The following is an 18565-nucleotide window of genomic DNA, read 5'->3' as shown; positions in this document are numbered from 1 at the left end:
AGTTAATGAGTCCCAAAGGACGAGTCTGGCTCCGTTTGAATGCCTTCACTCTGCCTGTGCCATGGGGTGTTGCCAGTGGGCTCCTGTATTCTGGCAGACCTGATGTTTTGTCCTGGGCTTGACTGTGTCTGGGCTTTCCTGGAGTGCCTTCATGCCATGAGCTGGTGGGCAGAAGGACATGCTTTTTCCTGTCGAAATATGGCTTTCTGAGATTGAAGTCCTGGAGATGAGTCTGATTTGTCCATGGAAAACATCATTTACTCTGGTTAGCTGTTCCCTCTTGTTTTTTTTTTTTCCCCCCACTAAAATGGTGTGTGCAAAACTCATCTACTGAAAAGATAGGATATTTCAATGTTGAGTTGGGTCCTGATGGGTTTCTGGGGTTAAGGCTTACAGAAACTGAGGAGGAGAAGAATCTTGGCTATGTTTTGTGTAAGATGGGATGAGTCTATGTCCCTGATGACCCTGCCTACTGACTTGTTAACTCAATTTCCAGTGTCTAAGAAATGTATCACTCATGAGAGGGTAACAGAGAATTAGTGATGATAATGGGAAATCTTTCTCTTTAGAGAGAGTCAGCATGAGGCAGAAGTTAAGAAGGTTCATATGAAGAATCATTTCTCTGCCTCTCTTTGATTTAATATTCTCTCTTACTTAAAGTTTTCCAAACTGGGCTACTGAGCTGACTCTAAGGCAACATGGCAATATTCCCATGCTTTGCATTCAAAGATTCTTAGAAAGATAATCGTGGTGCTGGTGTCCATTGTTTTACCCCTGGTGACTGTTCTTTTAAAATTGCATTGTTTGTGGATGGTACGCTTAAGGAAATATCCACAGGATAGAAAATATCAAGAAGGGGGCTCTGGCAATACAGAGCTGACTTGTCAGGACATTGCCAAATGAAGTGTGTGATTTAAGGACATATGTAAGGCCTACAAACATCCCGTGCTCCATTGTCTTTGAAGAGCTAACCCCCAAAGCCCCAGTGAACTCCTAGTTACCCATTGGCTCAGAAAACCCACCTCTTCCACTAAACCCTTCAGTGACTACTTTGGACAAAGGTTAAATATCTAACTGCCTCCCACCCCAGAATTACTGTATCTGCCTTGTCAAGGGATGTCATGGAGCTCTAAAAATGTTGTGATTTCAGGCTGCCTAAAAGAGAAGTGCAAAAATGAAGCCTTAACACAATACGATGATGAATTTAGTGTTCTCTGGATGTTCCCTTTGTCCCTAACTCTTAGCTGCAAGGAGTGGTCTCAAAGAGATGAAATAGAGACAGTCTCACATGGAGAACATTTTAGAAACAGATGGGATGGTATTTTCAAGGAGAAGGTGGAAGGTAGTCAGCTCTGTGGAGATTTGGAGATAAAGAAATAGCAAAGGGGCCTTATAGACAATTGTCCCATATTGTAATGGGGATCATTTGAAGGGGGGGTTGGATGAGCCAGGATCTGGTCTTCAGAAGGCATCTTCCTAGTCTCATGAGAATTAAGACTCTCTAGAGAGTGGCTGAATTTGGCAGATGCTGAGCCAGGGCATGGGCTTTAGTTAGGAACAGCTTCTACTTAAAATTGCATTATCATGGACTTCCCTTTCTTTATCTTTCCCTCCATGCCTTTCTTGCTCACTCTGGGCTTCCCTGTCCCTGTCTCTTTCAAGTGCTAATGTTTCTTTGCATTTTCACATCTGCTCTGGTCTTATTTGGGTGTAGAAGGAGGAAGTGGAATATGATGGGGCTTCTTCTCTAGACCCAACACTGCTGTGACATAAAAAGACTCTCTTAGAACATCCCCTGCCATTCTGTGCCAGCCCCTGGGACGAAATGTCTAAGTGACATAAGGAGGAAGACACTTCCAGTGGATGGAGCCTTATAGGGCAGGGATTAGAGGAGCTAGGATGTGACTGACACTGACCCACTGGCTAGGGCCTGATTTAGGATGTGAATCGGGCTGCAGGTGTATCAGATGACCTGCACAAAGGATGCTCACGTTCTGCAGGATAACCTTCATTCTTCCCAGGCTCTTATGCACTAGAACAAGCAAGGTCCGCCATGCTGAGGTGTTCTTTTGTGGAGTTGGAGCCTTTGAACCCTCAAACACAGTCTTTGTAATTTGGTGTGCAAACAAGCAAATAGGAATTTCAGAATGTATTTTGTTTGCATAAAATTTGCTAAATTTGCAAACCTGATTCTAGATTGTTGTAGTGCAGTGTCTCAGGGCTCTGGAATTTTATTTTTTTTATTTTTATTTTTTGGAGTTTTTCTTTCTTTTTTGTGTATTTATGTGGATCTTTTCATTTTATTTCCCTCTTTACTTCCTTCCTTCCTTCCTTCCCCTCAATCTCTTTCTCTCTCCTTCTCTCTCTCTCTCTCTCTCTCTCTCTTTCTTTCTTCTTTTCTTTTTCAGCATGCAACTAAGCTACACAGAATACAACTAGGGAGGCCTGGAGCACCTCTGCTCTGCCCTGGAGAGCAACCCTGTCCACATTGCTGTGGGTGATGCTTGTAGTTTACTTCTCAACCAGCAGAGGACTTTTTGCTCTGATTTCATTTTATTCTTTGTTCTCGCCAGTTTTATTTTTTGAAGATGTCTTCCAGTCCCCAAAGAATGAATGCTTCAGCAGCAGATTCTAATGTGAGGAAACTTTTAAAAATGTTTTATTTCATCCAATTAGTGTTAACGGTCCTTGTGGAGGTATTGGGAAACCTTTCACCCGAGCCTGCCATTGACAGCCTGAAAAAAATCGCAAACAATTTGCTATCACCCACCCTTTCTGCCCTCCTGCTGATAATCTGTATGCATATATTTTTTTTAAAGGTGAGGTTATGCAGAACAGGATATACCATAATAATAGCATTAACAAAGGTTTAGGGAGCATTTGCTATGTGTCAGGGAGGAGTCTGTTTTTCATAGCATCTTCTCTGTCATCCAGCTTCATAACATTAACATTTAACCCTAATAGAGACCCTGTGATGTAGGTGCTATTATTATTCCCATTTTGCAGATGAGGAAATTGAGGCATGGAGAGTTTACATTGTTTGATTAAGTTGTACAGGTAGGAAGTGTTGAAGCCAGGTTATGAGGCAGTAGTAATAATAATGTTATTAAGATGAATAGTAGTGTCAATGATTGGTCAGTTACTGTATGTGTTAAATAGTTTGTATACATAGTAACATTTAATGTTTGAACAACTCCCTGAAATAGACTTAATTATCCCAACTTCATTGCTGTGGAAGCTAAGGCCCACAGAGGGAAATTTAGGTAATATCACACAAGTAGTTAAGTGGCAGAGCTGGAAGCTGACTCAGGACTCTACTCCCTCATTTTGGACACCACACTTTCCCTGCTGCATTCTGTGTTCTAATTCCTTGCTAGTACTCAGTGTCTCCTCTAGTCATTTTGGCTTAGACCCTTTCCTGCAATGATGTTGAACCTTCTATGTTCTTTCTCCTCATGCAATGGGGAACAGCTAGCTGTTGGAAAGCAGAGATCGTACCTTGTAATATCATGAGCACTGTGTACTCCCAAATGTTTATGGAACAGATAAAATGAATAGAAACTAAACAAAAACATCCTTCAGCCTATATTCAACTTATTTCTTTACTGCATTTTTCCATCATTTTACTTTAAAATACAGCTGTGCTCAACCAACAAAGGTTTATTAAGTCGTTCTTACATGAAGGGTTCTGAACTGGGTTTTGGGGTATAAAAAAGCATGAGGCTTGGATGTCGTACTCCAGGGACTTAAGTCCAACTCAAAAGGCTGGGCTGTAGACAAAGAGGTAACTTACAGGTGAGGCAGAGTGTGCCCATCAGGAAGTGGGTGATGTGTGTGCATGTGGTCAGAAAAGAGCATCCTGTTTCCATGTGGGGTGGGATTCTCTGTGGAAATGCTGAGGAAAAAATGAGGAGCAAGAGAGAGCTGAGGTTCTCAACTATGTGGATGTCATTAATTGGAGACCTTTTGGGGCACCTGGGTGGCTCAGTTGGTTGGGCGTCTGACTTTGGCTCAGGTCATGATCTCACAACTTGTGAGTTTGAGCTCTGCATTGGGCTCTGTGCTAACAGCTCAGAGCCTAGACCCTGCTTCAGATTCTGGATTCTGTGTCTCCCTCTCTCTGCCCCTCCCCTGCTCACACTCTGTCTCTCAAAAATGAATAAACATTAAAAAAATTAATTGGAGACCTTTCACTAAGTATCCACCTATCGTTTGGAAGTTCTGATGAATGTGTTTTGTGTTGTCATAGATTCCCCCAATAAGGTGACAAGTAGTATAGTGAATTATTTCACTGGGATCATCTGCAAAGTGAGTATCAAAAGCTAACTTGTACCTGTTGTTACATGTCTAGAGTGTAGGCTTTGCCACTGCACAACGTTGAGGTTTTGTTTTTTGCTTGTTTGTTTGTTTGTTTGTTTGTTTAGATGAGTTAAGAAGAAAAGATCTGAGAAATGTATGAGATTGAAGTTGGATTTTGCCATAGCAACTCCATGGAATAGCACAGAAGAATGTGTTTTTGATACTTGAGGAAACCCATAGAGTCCCCTTCTAAACATAGGAAGCTGTAGCCCTTTATTCATATCATGTGAAAAATTTAGCATTTCACTTGATAGCAGATGGATTATCTTTATCCCTTCAGCTACTCTATTGTCTCTTGAGGGCAAAATGATGACTTTCTCATGTTTATATCCCAGCATCCAGCACATGACTTAGCCTATCATTTTTGGTAATAAATCTGAATGTCTGTTCTGCTTGTCTTTCTGCTGTAGACATCCTGGCCTTTTCTCCACCTCATAAAGGTAGAAAACAAATTCTTGCTACAGAGGCCTTCTATTTGTGCTCATAACTGTTGGGGATACCTTACTCTAGATCTTTCCATGGACAGCTATTTATCATTTTGGTCTCAGCTCAGATGGAAACCCCTCACTAAAACCTTTCCTGACACCCAAGGTCAAAATAATCCCTACCACCTACACCAGTCTTACACTGGCATTTCATCTTGGATTTTTTTTCTTCAGATAAGTCATCCATATCTGAAGTTTTCTTATTCATATATTTGGTTATGTGTTTATGATTTGTCGTCCCCAAATGGACTTTAACTAGAGAATAGGTACCTTCTCTTATTCAGCACTGTGTACCCAAGGTCAGGCAAATAGAAGGCTCTCAGTAAATAGTTGTTGCGTGAACAAATGAAGGAAATCTGAGATCATTGCCTTCTTCTCCTTGCCCTTCTCTGTCCTTTTCCCTTAGTTGTCTTGTGTTGTTCTTGCCCTCGACATGTTACTGGCTCACTGTCATTTCTGACTAGTCTGCACAGATGTGTGAGGTTGCCCTTGAGGAAGTTACAATTACAGATAAGTAATTGGGCTGGTGTCTTTCTGTCAGGGACACAGATGGGCCACATCATCTGTTGGTTATTTCATAGCTGCACCCATGACACTTGTCTTCTTTCTGCCAGGTCACTTCCCTATCCAGTCCTTTAGCCTTTGAAGAGGAGCTCCTCTCTGATGAGGTGTTTAAGCCCAGGTAGACCTCAAGGAGATTAGCATTTTCAAGATGAGGAGGGGCACCAAAATGTACCTTTCTGCCCATCCTTCTTTCTCTCTATTTTGAGTTTGCTAGCAATGGTTGTCTCGTGGTGTAACTGTTGATCCATTCTTAATGAGTTAACTGGTTCAGAATAACAGTGCCACTCAGGAACCATGTGCTGTTCTGATTGTGTTGCCTCCTCCCAAGATCAACCACTGTGTGCTCACCTCCGGGGCTTGCCAGGGATCCAGCCGGTGGACTGTGGCTCAGAAGAGCATGGACAGATGGAGCTGTGGAGGGAGGCTCCTGGAAGCATACTCAGCCTTTTGAGGAGCCAAAGACTAAAATGGGAAAACGAAAAACCCAACAGAGCATGGGGCAGAAGGAGAAAGGTTTATGCCAGTTGTCATGGGAGCCTGGCAAGGGGCACCGAGGGACAGCCTGGTTCTCCAACATTCCTCACCTACAATCATAGGTGCTTTGCAGAAATGTTGCTTTTGTCTTTTGAGTTTGAAAGGATTGCAGAGATCTGTTTCAACCACCTGGTTTTACAGATAATGAGATAGTGATCATAAGTCTTGCACAAAGATGCCTTCTGGAAGGGTGAGGTGGAGGTGACATCAGCCCATGATTCCTCACTTAGCTGTGAGCCCTAGTATAGGGCTACCTGTGCCTGAAATAAGGCCACCGTTTCCTACTAAGTGCAAAAGTGTCACACTGACAGCATCATGACAGTCAGCAAGCATTTGTCACCATGCTTGGTTCTCACTGCTGGTTGTGTCTGGCACTGAAGTTTGTATTCTTAGCCTTCTCCACCTCTGATTTCATATAGGACAACTGTTTACTGTATCAGGCTCCATGCTAAGCACTCTACTAATTAGTCCTCATAGCCTTACTTAATCCTCATAGCTGTTCTAGGAGATGGATGCGATTATTATTCTGATTTTACAGATCAAGAAACCAAAGCACAGAGAGAAAAGTGAGACATTTTCCAAGATCACACAGTCAGATGGTGGCTGAGCCTGGGGCTTAGAACAAGTTTTATCTGACTCTAAGCTGGTTCTCTTTTTGTACCACAGGGCTCTTCTCAATCTGTCCCTTCTTTGCTTCATTGCCATGGTGTACTCCTTCTAGAAACCAGGTGAATTTGGCTTTTCCTCCTTGTCCTGAAGTGTAAGAGTCTCCTTTCTTGAAGTATTTTAGGAATGGAGTATGGGAATGTTTAAGCTTTGATGGTGTGGAGACACAGAGAATGCCCAGCTGGCCTCTACAAGTCCCTTCTCATTAGACAACCCTAGAATCTCCATAGTTTTTTCAGAGTAAGTCTATTCCAGGTTCTTCCACCAACGTTTTGCTTCAGATCAGCAGTCTCGGACTCTCATAGAGAGTTAGCAAATCATCAGACATTGCCATGTATTACTCTGGCATGGGATATTGAACAAATCAAGGTAGAAACAAAATTCTATGAGGATCCCACAAGCCAGTGTATCTGGCTGTTCTGGCAGTGGGAAGCAGAGTGGGTGAAACCTTGACCTACACACTTTCTTCTTAGTTTTTCTAGAAGTAGGACCATTGGCATCTCTCAACATGGGAGAATCTTGAAAACAATTATAATTAATGTTAATAGTGTATTTATTCTCTTAGGTTCAGAGTTTCCACTGACAGGTAAAAATAACATTATCCTTGTATTATTTGACGTTACTTTTCTTCCTTGGGATAAGGTTGATGGGTTCCCACTATGTGTAATAGATTACTGATAATAAATAAACAATACAATTAACTTCATATAGATGGTCAATTAGTACTACATTTAGGAACTTAAGAATTACTTGGGTTTAGGACACAATTTCCAAATTGCATGTGAGCAATGATGAGGAGGAGAAAATAAGAATGTTTTATGGGAGCACAATTGATAGTGGCAAAGGTCTCCAACAAACAAGACCATACTAACTCATATTCTAGTGGAAGTGGTATGCTAGAAAGAAAACAGATTAGGAGATAGGATTCTGCTCACCCTGACTCAAGCACTGTGTCTGTGAGCTGTCAGGCAAAAGCTTTTAATCTGTCAGTATAAAAAGGACAGTTATTGCCTACCTCAAAGGGTTATTTTTGGTTAAAAAGGAAATACACACAAAGTTTAGTGTATAATTATTACTCTCTTTCTCTCCATATGTATATACATATTCACACACACACACACACACACACACACACACACACACACATATATATATATATATATATATATATATATATATATATATAAAATATTGACACATTTGGCAATTTTCATTATAAACTATGGCAGTTTAAACACCCATAGCTACCCTTTGATTGATACACCATGTAATGCTTCTGGAATTTCTAGAATGATAGGAATGCCTCTCTACCCACCCGTAATTATACTTTGGTGTTTTCTCTACACATTTGTTTCGATCCTAGGACTCTTCTTCAGTTCAAATAATTTCTTGCACTGTTTTATTTCTGACAGGGAGTGAGAAGAAAGGTATTTCTTTATTTTTCATAACAAGATTGTTGCATAGCAAGTTGTGACAGTTCATGGCTCTGAAGATGAATTTCCTACCAGAAAAAGCCATACAGAAAGCTCTGTAGAGGCAGGTTCTCTGAAACAAATAGTGGGGTCAGGAGTTCATGTGCAGATTTAGGATTGGTAGACTTTTTTCCTTGGGAGACTGATTTTTCTGTGATAATTCCACTGGAGTCAACAGACAAATAGAGGTAGGGATGCCCTAGCTTGGGCCAGGGTGGGGAGGGGGTTAAGCCCTTCTAGCTTTAATGTTCTCTGATTGTAATTTTTCCATTCATTCGCATCTCCTGTGCAGTCAGAGGCCAGCTCAGGACTTGCACAGTAATAGGGAAAATTGAGAAGGAAGTCTTTCTGCATTTGGTAATTTTTCTTCTGTCCAAGTCTGGGGCAAGACCCTTGCACCTGGCATTAGAAATTGACTGCAGAAATCACCAATGGAACCACAAAAACAGTCCTTTTCACTTCAAACGTATGCCATTGAGCTAAAATTAATTGAAGTTATAGATAGAAGTCTCATCCTTTCTGCATCTGGCTTTCTCAAATCTCATTGATCACGTGGCTTGGTTTTTTGGGCTTATTTGGGCGTATTTGGCCAACTTGCCCTCTTCTCAGTGTGAGATGCTTTGGCTCAGAAAGCTTTTGAGATTTAGATTTGTCTTATAAAATGAACATATGAATTAATCTTACAATCTTGCTGATGGATTTTTTTTAAATAATAGAATTTTTAATGAAAAAAGCATCAACCATTAGACTGATGGAAAGTGACAAAACTGAAATCAACAGGCAGATAAAGCTTTGTTGGCCACATGTTGGCAAAGGAAGATATGTTTGTGTAAAAATAATTTCTTGGTCTTCTCTGGCTTTCAAACAGGCTCTAATGGAGAGGATGAGTGGAAAAGTGCACTCACACTCAGAATAAGCATCTTTGGACAAATTTACTTGTCAGGAAAGCTCAATCCATAATAATTATAAACAATCAGAAGCAATGAGGAAGAAAATAAGATAGAGAATACATGCAAATTCTCTTTAATTTGGTACAGTTATTATACATAAAAACTGGAAAGGGTAATACTGTGGTGTGGGTTGAATTGTGCTCCCTAACAAAAGAATAAAGAAAAAAAAAAGAAAACAAAAGATATGCTGAAGTCCTGACATCCAGTACCTCATAAAGTGACCTTACCTGGAAATAAGGCCATTGTAGATGTAATCGATGAACTTAAGATGGGATCATGCTGGAATAGGTGAGCCCCTAATCTAAGACAGCTGGTGTCTTCATAAGAAGATGAACATAGGGAAACACAGAGGACACACTGGGAGAATGCCATGTGATGATGAAGGCAAAGGTTGGAATCATACAGCTGCAAGTCAAGAAATGCCAGAGATCGCCAAAGAACCACCAGAAGGAAAAGGCAAGGAAGGATTCTATCCTACAGGTTTCATAGGGAGCATGTCCCTGTCATCACCTTAATTTCATACTTCAGGTCCCTTGAACTGTGAGACAATAAATTTCTTTTGTTTTAAGACATCCAGTTTGTAATGCTTTGTTATAGCAGCCCCAGGAAATGAATACACTAGGAGAAAGAAATTACAAAGGAAGAGTTCTCTTAAATAATCACCACCATATAAAGGACCACTGAAAAGCTAGGTTAGACCACGCCATCACCCACTGTGACACAAGCCACTGCAGTCCATAGAGGAGCAGTCAGAGCCCTGAATGTTCTTGGCATGGCAGTTCCTATCCTAGTCATGACCCCCCAAGCTCTCCATTACAAATATCTAGGAAGCTGATCTGGAGTATAACTATACTCAGAGCTCATTACCCTCTTTTTTCCTAAGAGACCATCAGGACAAGATCTGTAGTTCCCACTCCTCAGTTATCTCAGTCACCTCAGAAGTCAAAGCCCACTCCTCCACCTAGGTCATGTATCATCGTCTAGATTTTTCTTATTACCATATGGTCTTGTACTTCCAATGATCTGAACCAACTGCAGACTTCCCTCTAATCCTCCAAACCTTCCTATTTACTGTCTTACAGCTTCATAATCCATCACCAGCAAAATCCCTATGTTTCCAGTCTTTTCCCTGAATTTTCTCTTTTTCCTGAGTTGTTTCCATTCCTAGAGTCATGTCAAAAGAGACTTTTTTTTTTTTTTCCTATGTACTGCTTACCATGAGCCCTAAAAGTTGGATAGATATCCTCCTTGCTACTCATTGTGACTTCTGTGCATTCTTTTTCTGGCTTTCTCAGAATCCCTAATCATGTCAGCATGTGGGCTGTGAGGTTGCATTACCCACAGCCATTCTTGCTGCAGCCTTCTGCTCTTCCCTGACCAGTCAGTCTCTCCTGCTGGAGTTCCAGATCATATATCCTAGTGTTAATCCACAGGTCCACTTTTATGGCTCAGATATTTCAAACTCAATGCCTCCAGCCAGAGCTCTTGATGCCAGATGCATTTAACCCACCACCAGCCACCAACTTGATCTTCCATCCCTGTCTGCCCCAAGCCCTGATTTTAGGAATGAAAGCCACCATTCATTCAACCACTCAGGCCCAAGACCCAATAAATATGTATTTTTTTTCTTTCTCTCTTATGCTTCATCTAATCTATCAATACATCCTATTTGTCTTTACTTTTAAGATATATCTTGAATCAGACCACTTTAACCATCTCTAACACTATCTTTTTAGTCAAAATCACCACCAACTCTCACCTGGATTATTCCAGTAGCATCTCATCTGGTCTTCCTGCACCGCTTCTGCTCTACCAGAGACCATTCTCCACCTCATGGCTCAAGTTTAAGAACATTGTTCAAATCATACCACTCTCTGTTCAAAACCCCGTGGTGACTTCCAGTAATATTTAGGTTGAAATACAAACACTTCAATGGTATAAAAAAATGTTTTATTGCCAGTGCCTAGGTAGCTTACTTGGTTAAGTGTCAGACTCTTGATTTCACCTTGGGTCATTATCTCACTGTCTGTGAGTGTGAGCTCCACGTTGGCCTCTGCACTGGCAATGCAGAAACTGCTTGGGATTCTCTGTCTCCCCTCTCTGTGCCACTCCCCCTTCTTGCATGCTCTGTGTCTCTCAAAAGTAAATAAATAAACTTAAAAAAGAAACAACAACTCTTTATTGCCTGTTGCCTGCCTACCCCTCAGAATTTCCCTCTATCACCTCTGCTCCACTCACAAGGATGCAGTTCACTGAACTTCTCCATTGTTCCTTGAACCCACCAGGTCCATTCTTGCCTGTGGAAATGCTCTTTCTTCTGCCAGGACCCACCACAATGTTGTATGGCAGGATATTCATGACATTCGTGTGTCTGCTCAAATACCCCATCCTCAAAGAAGACTTTCCAGACCTTGCTGTTTGAGATAACCATACTCCAGCCCCCACTCTCCTGTGTTTCCCTATCTAGGTTTAATTTTCTTTATCACCCTTAACACTCAGAAAATTCTGTTATTTATTCATCTATTATTTATTTATGGCCTCTTCCACTAAAACTAGGGCCCCTAAGGCGACTGACTTTATTGCTCTCATTTATAGTGGCTAAATTATGGTCTGGAACATGGCATATATTAAGAAATAGTTGTGGAGTGAATGAAAACTTTATTAGGAATAATAGTAAGCTGCTAACAGTGAAAATTATTTATCTTTTATCAGAAAGAGGGGACTTACGTATATATCTGAATTGGCAGAAGTTTGGGTGTTCCTAAACAGAGCTCAAAAGGAGTGCGTGTGATCTAGCCTTGGTTTTGTCTTCCAGGGCATTGAGTGGGATGGGAAGTTGATGGGGAAGTGTGTCAGGGTATTGTGACACACTTCATAAAATCTACATGGACAGAGGCTAAAGGACCTTTAAATTTCCACTTTCACAGGAGGTTTTATAGAAAATCTAATAAACACTTGAAAATAAGGACTAGTTTCTGGTTCGAGTCTGATCACTGTGGTGGGCGGGGGAGGGGGGAGGAAATAGCACTTAGAAATCAGGCTATGTGCCTCACTTCTAACATATTATTCCGTGTATATTATGTCCCCTATGTTTCTTTTAAAACTATTTATTAAGGGAATTCTACCTTAAGGCTACCAAGCATGATGATTGAGTAGAGGGTCTGGAGCCAGGCACCTCCCTGGGTTCAAATCTTGGCTTTGCTACCTCCCTGTTGTGTGACCTTTGGCACATTGATTAACCTCACTGGGCGTCAGTTTTGTGGTTGTTTGATAATAGAAGTGAACCAGGAGGGAAATAGGGAGTATTTAAGAACAGTGCCTGGCACTCAGTAAGTGTTAGCTTCATATGGAGGGGGAAGGACAGAGCATGAAATGCATCTGCTGTGGGCAAATAGTATTCCTTTGAATCGAGTGACCCCAGGTGCCCCGGTGGAGGCCGATGTTCCTGCAAGTCCTGCACCTCTGTGGTGGGCTGATTTTGAAGAATTTCAGCAAAGGTCATTGTTTTTGGAAGGTGAATAGTGGTTGTGGGCTGGAGTGACCCGAGTCTCAGGCCTAGCTCTGTCACAACTCACCATGGGATGCTGCTAAGAAAATTAGTGTTTCCCTGTTTCCCAGTTTCCCTGCGTCTGAAATGAGAAGGCAGGGCCTGACCCTACTGCTCTGTTCAGTTCTTTACATTTGAGGAAGAGATTGTTAGCTGTTCAAAAATATATAGGTTGTTTATCTTCTTCCCTGGACACAAAGCTTGACTCTCATTTCTCAGGCTCTTTTGAATTCAGGTGTGGCCACGTGACTGAGTTCTACCCAGAGGAATGTGAGCAAAGTTATGTGCGGATTGGCCCATAAAAATCTCCCATATGAAATACTTCATGCTGTTTCTCTTTACGCCATCTGGATGTTGATGTCCAAAATTACCTTGGAAATCCATGTCCTATTGGGCAGATGCTCCATTATCAGCCAAGTCATTGAATGTCTCCACAGAGCAGGGCTTCCACACCCACCCCACCAGCTGACCCAGAACCTCATTTGTTAGATTATCACATGAAGGAAAATTACACTTCCATTGTGATAGGCTTCTGGGATTTTTGAGTTCATTTGTTATAGTACCTAGCATTACAAGATATAATTCCACAAAACTATTATAATTCCTATTTTCTGGTATCAGTTGCATAGAAATATACAGAGTTCTTAAAAAAGTCCAAACTTAAGCACTTATTAAAATTTCTTGGCAAGCTTTTTGGTGATTTTTACATGTGGCTGAAAGTGGGAACCATGGCCTTTTCAAACTGAAGCCTCAAATGTTTGATTTTCATTTGCTTGACTCTTTACATCTCTGAAGCAAGTAAAATGTCTGCTTTACAGAATATGTGAAAACCAGTGACAAAGAAAAGTTTTACCTTGAAGTAAATTAGCACATGTCTATAATGGATACGACTGGAGACATACCGTAATTAGTGAAAATACTTCTTAGATGACAAATTGCTCATTAATGGCTGGAGGTTTCTTACTTAGTGTAACCTTTTGTGCTAGAGATATTCCAACACTCAGTGTTTTAATTGACACACAGTAAAGAGACAGATGGGATGATTCAGAAGCTTTTTCTTAAAAATGTTGAAGAAGAGAGAAAACCACTGTCAGAGGTTACCTTTTAGAAGTGTGACCAGGTGGTGGGGTAGTCACTTGTGCATTTGAGTAAGGGGGGAAGAGAGGTCAGAAAGGGAAGGAGGAGGGCAGTTGTGGTAGGAGATCTGCAAGGAAAAGAGGCAATGAAGACACCTAGAGATTTAAGGTGGTTCTATTACAAGATTTCGCATTTCAGGGGTCAGGAGTCTTGTCTTATGTTCATTGCTATCTCCAAATGACTCACAACACCTGGCACATAATAGGAGCTTAATGCATTGTTGGCGAATAAACGGATGAACTTCCTTATGTCACTTCAACACTACTTCCTCTGTATCTCGTACATGCCAGGCGTTGTACTAGGTACTGAGTTTCTTTTTCACAGAATGATTTTAAGTGAAGGGAGACTGGGGCTGCAGCTTGTATGAAATGTAAAAAAGAGTGTCCTCTTCCAGCATACAACTTAAACAGACCAGTTATAAATAGGTGCCCTTCCTCCAGTCTGACAACTCAGTCCCTAGGCCTCTTGGTGGGATAGACAGAGATGTGAATTTTTAACTCCCTCCATCCAGCATTCTTGAGCAGCACACAGCCTGTGCAACTGTACTTGGCAGGTCCAGTTTTTACTAAATAAGTAAGTAGACAAACAGTACTTTGTGTATTGGAAAGCACTATGCCAGAATTTAAAATATGGGTAATGGACAGTACCTTGGGGTGCAGGGAGAGTGGTGTTTGCAGGGTGGTCAGGAGCATGGTATGATCCCTGTAGGAATCAGCAGGAAAAACATTCTGGGCAGAGAAATCAGCAAGTTTCATGACCAGTTGAAAAATGAGCAGTACTAAAAGGAGGCAGTCTCAAAACTGAAGATGGTGTAATGAGTAACAAAAAACCCAAAAACCAAAAACCAAAAAAACAAACAAAAAATCCCACAAAAAACAAAAACAAAAACAAAACAAAACAAAACAAAAAAAACATTTGGGGCCTTGAGTGTCTGCAAGCTGTAGTATAACATCCAAATTAAGGAGCAAATGTTGATAGCAGCACAGATTTTAGGAGATTAGAAATAAATAAAAATCCCACATAAACAAAGACAACACCTGTGTTGATTTTCTTTGCTGTGTATAGTTTCCATGTGGATACTGTCTGGGTTGTTACAGCTCTGTGGTTCTGTGGCAGCCAATATTTGGTGCCTCGCCCCCCCCTCACACACATCTAGCCATATGGGTCTAGTGTTTTCTAACTGAAATGTCATCCTTCTTTGGTCCATTATGCTTTGTCATTGCCATTTATCACATCTGAAAATTATAAACATTGAAAATCTGCATAATATCCAATTTGACGTTTTACCTGTTGCCATTTCCAGGATATTACATTGTGAAATTAAGCCGGCATTTTATGATCCTGTGTGGATGTGTGTGTATGTATAAGCAGACACATATTTGGAATTAATGGACTCATAGAAATCAGAGATGGATTAGACCTAATGAGCTGTTCAGAAGAATTATTTAGCGCATATTTCATATCTCTATTCAGTAATCAAACCTACACACTGCGTATGCTAAGAAGGTGAGGTTTTTACATTTTTTTTTCAGTCCTTGGATCATCTCCATTTCTGCCTGAAAATTTAGCGTTGCACCCCTAGAGCATTTTGCACCAACTTTATTAAGCATTCAGTTTGACATTTCCCTACCCTTAGGGTTATCTTTGGTATTGAAAAAATAGTTGCTTTGCTTGTTACCATTAATGTATCATTAGTAATTGGTGCCGGGTTCCCAGGATCCCACCAGGATGCTGGGCAGCTCAGAGCAGGTGGTGGGAGTCATCAGAGACTCAGTCCTGCCCCTTCCCCAGGCCCTTTCCAGTCTCTGGGAGAGACAAGCCTGACTTTGAGCGTGTACTGAGTGGAAGACTTGGAGAGTTAGCCTAGATGAGAGGCTATATTCGAATTTTTATACAGAGCAAATGATTTCCCTGCTGCCTTCTGTTTTCATTGAAACTGTGCTAGAGCTGGTGACCTTCCTGCTGAATGAGCACTGGCTCTTGGTTATCGCCCACTCTGGTTTATATTAGCCCTTCAAGCCTTAATTTCCAGCAGGCCTTCAAAATTCCATTCACAACAAGGTTTTCTCTACGAACTAAAAGGGGAAATGAAAGGTGAGATGTTTGAGAGTGTGGAAGTTTAACCAGAGAAGGACTGCATTTTTGAAGCTGTAACAGAGACATGAAATTATGGGAATTTAAAGGAAACCTCGGGGGTGGGTTGACACATTGTCAGCTTCCCACAGGCAGATGCCTAGCTTCTAAATGTTCCTTATAGCTTATTTAAATATAATATATATTTTATATATATATATATTTTTTAATATATTTAATATTTAATATTATATATATATATATATATATACACACACTCAACTCTTGTTGGTCTACATAAAACATGCTAATTGAGAATTATTCTGTAGTGGGAATAAAGAGACTCTGGAGTTAGAACCTCATTTGTTAAATTATTAACCTCTCTGAGGCTTTATTTTCTTATCTGTGAAATGGGGCTAAATAACACCTTAATACCTACCTGACAGAGTTGTTGGAAGAAACAACAAAGCATAGCATCATTAGCAGTGTTTAATACAAACCTTTGTGTGGGTCATCTCATTCATCATCATAGTTATTTATGATAATTGTGTAAGATAACTTGTAAAATCTCAGCTATTGTGCCTGGTGTATATTAAGCATTAAACATGTTATATTCTTTCATAGTACATTAAATTAGGAATAAGAAAAAAAAAGGTTAACACTATTTATCATGGATGGAAGATTGATGGAAGACAGGCCGTCACATCCATGCTGTGACTCTTGCCTGGATTTCCAGACACAGACCTCTCCTGTTACTCTCGTCTGTGTTTTGTCCTACTACAAAGGTACCCTTAAGGTGCTCCAGCATATATATTCTGTGGCTCACTTAGCCTGGTTGGTTTTTCCACACCCTTCTCCCCTATTCCTTGTTTCTCCCCTCTCTCCCAGGCCCAAGTCTGGTGGAAAGCCTGCAAACAGCATAATCACACCCTTGATCTTCAATTGGAACAAACCTCTTATTCACCCAGATTCCCATAGTTTGTTTATGATCATGTGTCGTTTGCTCAAAAAAATAATTATTCAACACCTGATAACAATGTCAGATAGTGATGCACACTCCCTAGAAGAAAGCAAGCAGGTAAGGGAAGGGAGACATTAGCACCTACTAATTTTAAGGTTTTTTTTTTAATTTATTTTTATTTATTTTGAGAGAGAGGGGGGCAGAGAGAATCCCTAGCAGGCTGCACACTGTCAGCACAGAGCCCCATGCAGGGCTCAAACTCACGAATTGAGATCATGACCTGAGCTGAAGGCTTAACCAACTAGCCACCCAGGCACCTGGAATAAGTAGGTGCTAATTTTAGACACTCCCCACACTGGTTGGGGGAGGTCTTTCAAAGGTGGGGCTTTTGAATGAAATATGATGAAGTGAGGAAGTCAGTGTGTGTGCACATTTGGGGAAAGATGTAGCAGGGAGAAACACGGCAAATACAGAGGTGCAGAGGTGGAAACATCTTGGCTTGCCCAGACTGTGGAGAGGAGGGCAGAGCCAAGGCCAGGCCACTTGGCTGCAGTGACCATAGTGACCCCTTTGGATTTTATTCTTAGAGCTATGGAAGCTACTAGAACAGTTTGATCATTTTTGGGTGCTATGTATTATTTTTTCATTTTTCTGCACTTTGCTATTATTTTCATGCCCTACCCTTGTTTAATTTTAAGTTTCTTGAAAGCAAAGACCATGTTTAATTTGTATCTGTGTATCACTGATTGGACAGAGCCAAATCCGACTAAATGAACCTCCTCTGAGCTCCCACAGTGACCTGAACCACCCCATCTAATCAGCACTTACCATAATTATGGAAAAGCTCTTTTTCTGTATGTCTTTGGTTAGGCTCACACTGGTTCACCAAGAATGAAGCCACTTCCAACTGTTACATTGTGAGGATTTGGAAATTCCTTAATGGATCATGAAATTACCCAGGAGTACAAATCCCTTGACTTCCTTGGATGAATAAACAGTCTACCATCCCTAGACTTCCATTTTCATTTATGACTGAAGGCTCAGCCACACTGCCAGGCCCTTGTTGCTCCTGGTCTTATGATGGTTGAAATCAATAAAATGCCCTGAAAAAAATGATCTATAATAAAAGCTTCAGCAGAGATTCATAAACTATTACTCTTATTTTATTTAATTAAAAAATTGTTTCATTACTTAAAAAAAGTAAATAATTACTGTTCATTTTGCTTTGTTATGATTGCCTTGGTGCTAGATTGTTTAATCCTACAGTGTATGCCTATGGTATTTTGGGTCAGTAATTACTGCTGAGTTGCAGATAAAATATTAATTAAACATACTCCCATTTTTAAGGAAATATTTACACATATCTCCTGTTGAAAATACATTTTGAATTTTTCTGTGAACTATTTTTGTCCCCAAGTTCTTTCCTAATAGAAATTGGGAATGGTTGGGACAAGTAGTGATGAGGTTATGGTCCATGCACTTGGGCAGTGGTGAAGATCATGTGTTACTGGTTGCCTTTGATTGGTTCTCTTTCCTCTGGGAGTATAGACCTGGCTCATACTAGCTGCTCAGTAAATGCTGATAAAATGTTTATTTCAGTAGCACAATATTTCCTGTATACTGGGAACAAAATATGTATTACTTTCCTTTTATTATGAAATATTTTATATCTCAATATGTGTATGATATATCTATGTATAAAAACATAACAGATTGATCACCTGCATGCCTTCCACCTACTCTAAGAAGTAGAACCTTCCATTAGTTGTGAAATCTCATATGTTCCCTCCTTTTTTTATACCCCGTCTCCTCTGAGG

The 18565-nt window shown here is 40.6% G+C and overlaps 1 protein-coding gene across 5 annotated transcripts in view; it reads left to right on the top strand.

Moving 5' to 3' along the window:
- The window catches only part of NTM (neurotrimin), a 940166-nt gene that overhangs the window by 542790 nt on the left and 378811 nt on the right, over window positions 1–18565 (top strand). The gene's annotated exons all lie outside the window — the stretch shown is intronic.

This window comes from Panthera onca, chromosome D1 (genome assembly GCF_046562875.1).
Source record: "Panthera onca isolate mPanOnc1 chromosome D1, mPanOnc1 haplotype 2, whole genome shotgun sequence".
Classification (NCBI taxonomy): Eukaryota; Metazoa; Chordata; class Mammalia; order Carnivora; family Felidae; genus Panthera; species Panthera onca.
This window is presented reverse-complemented; position numbering and strand designations above follow the sequence as displayed.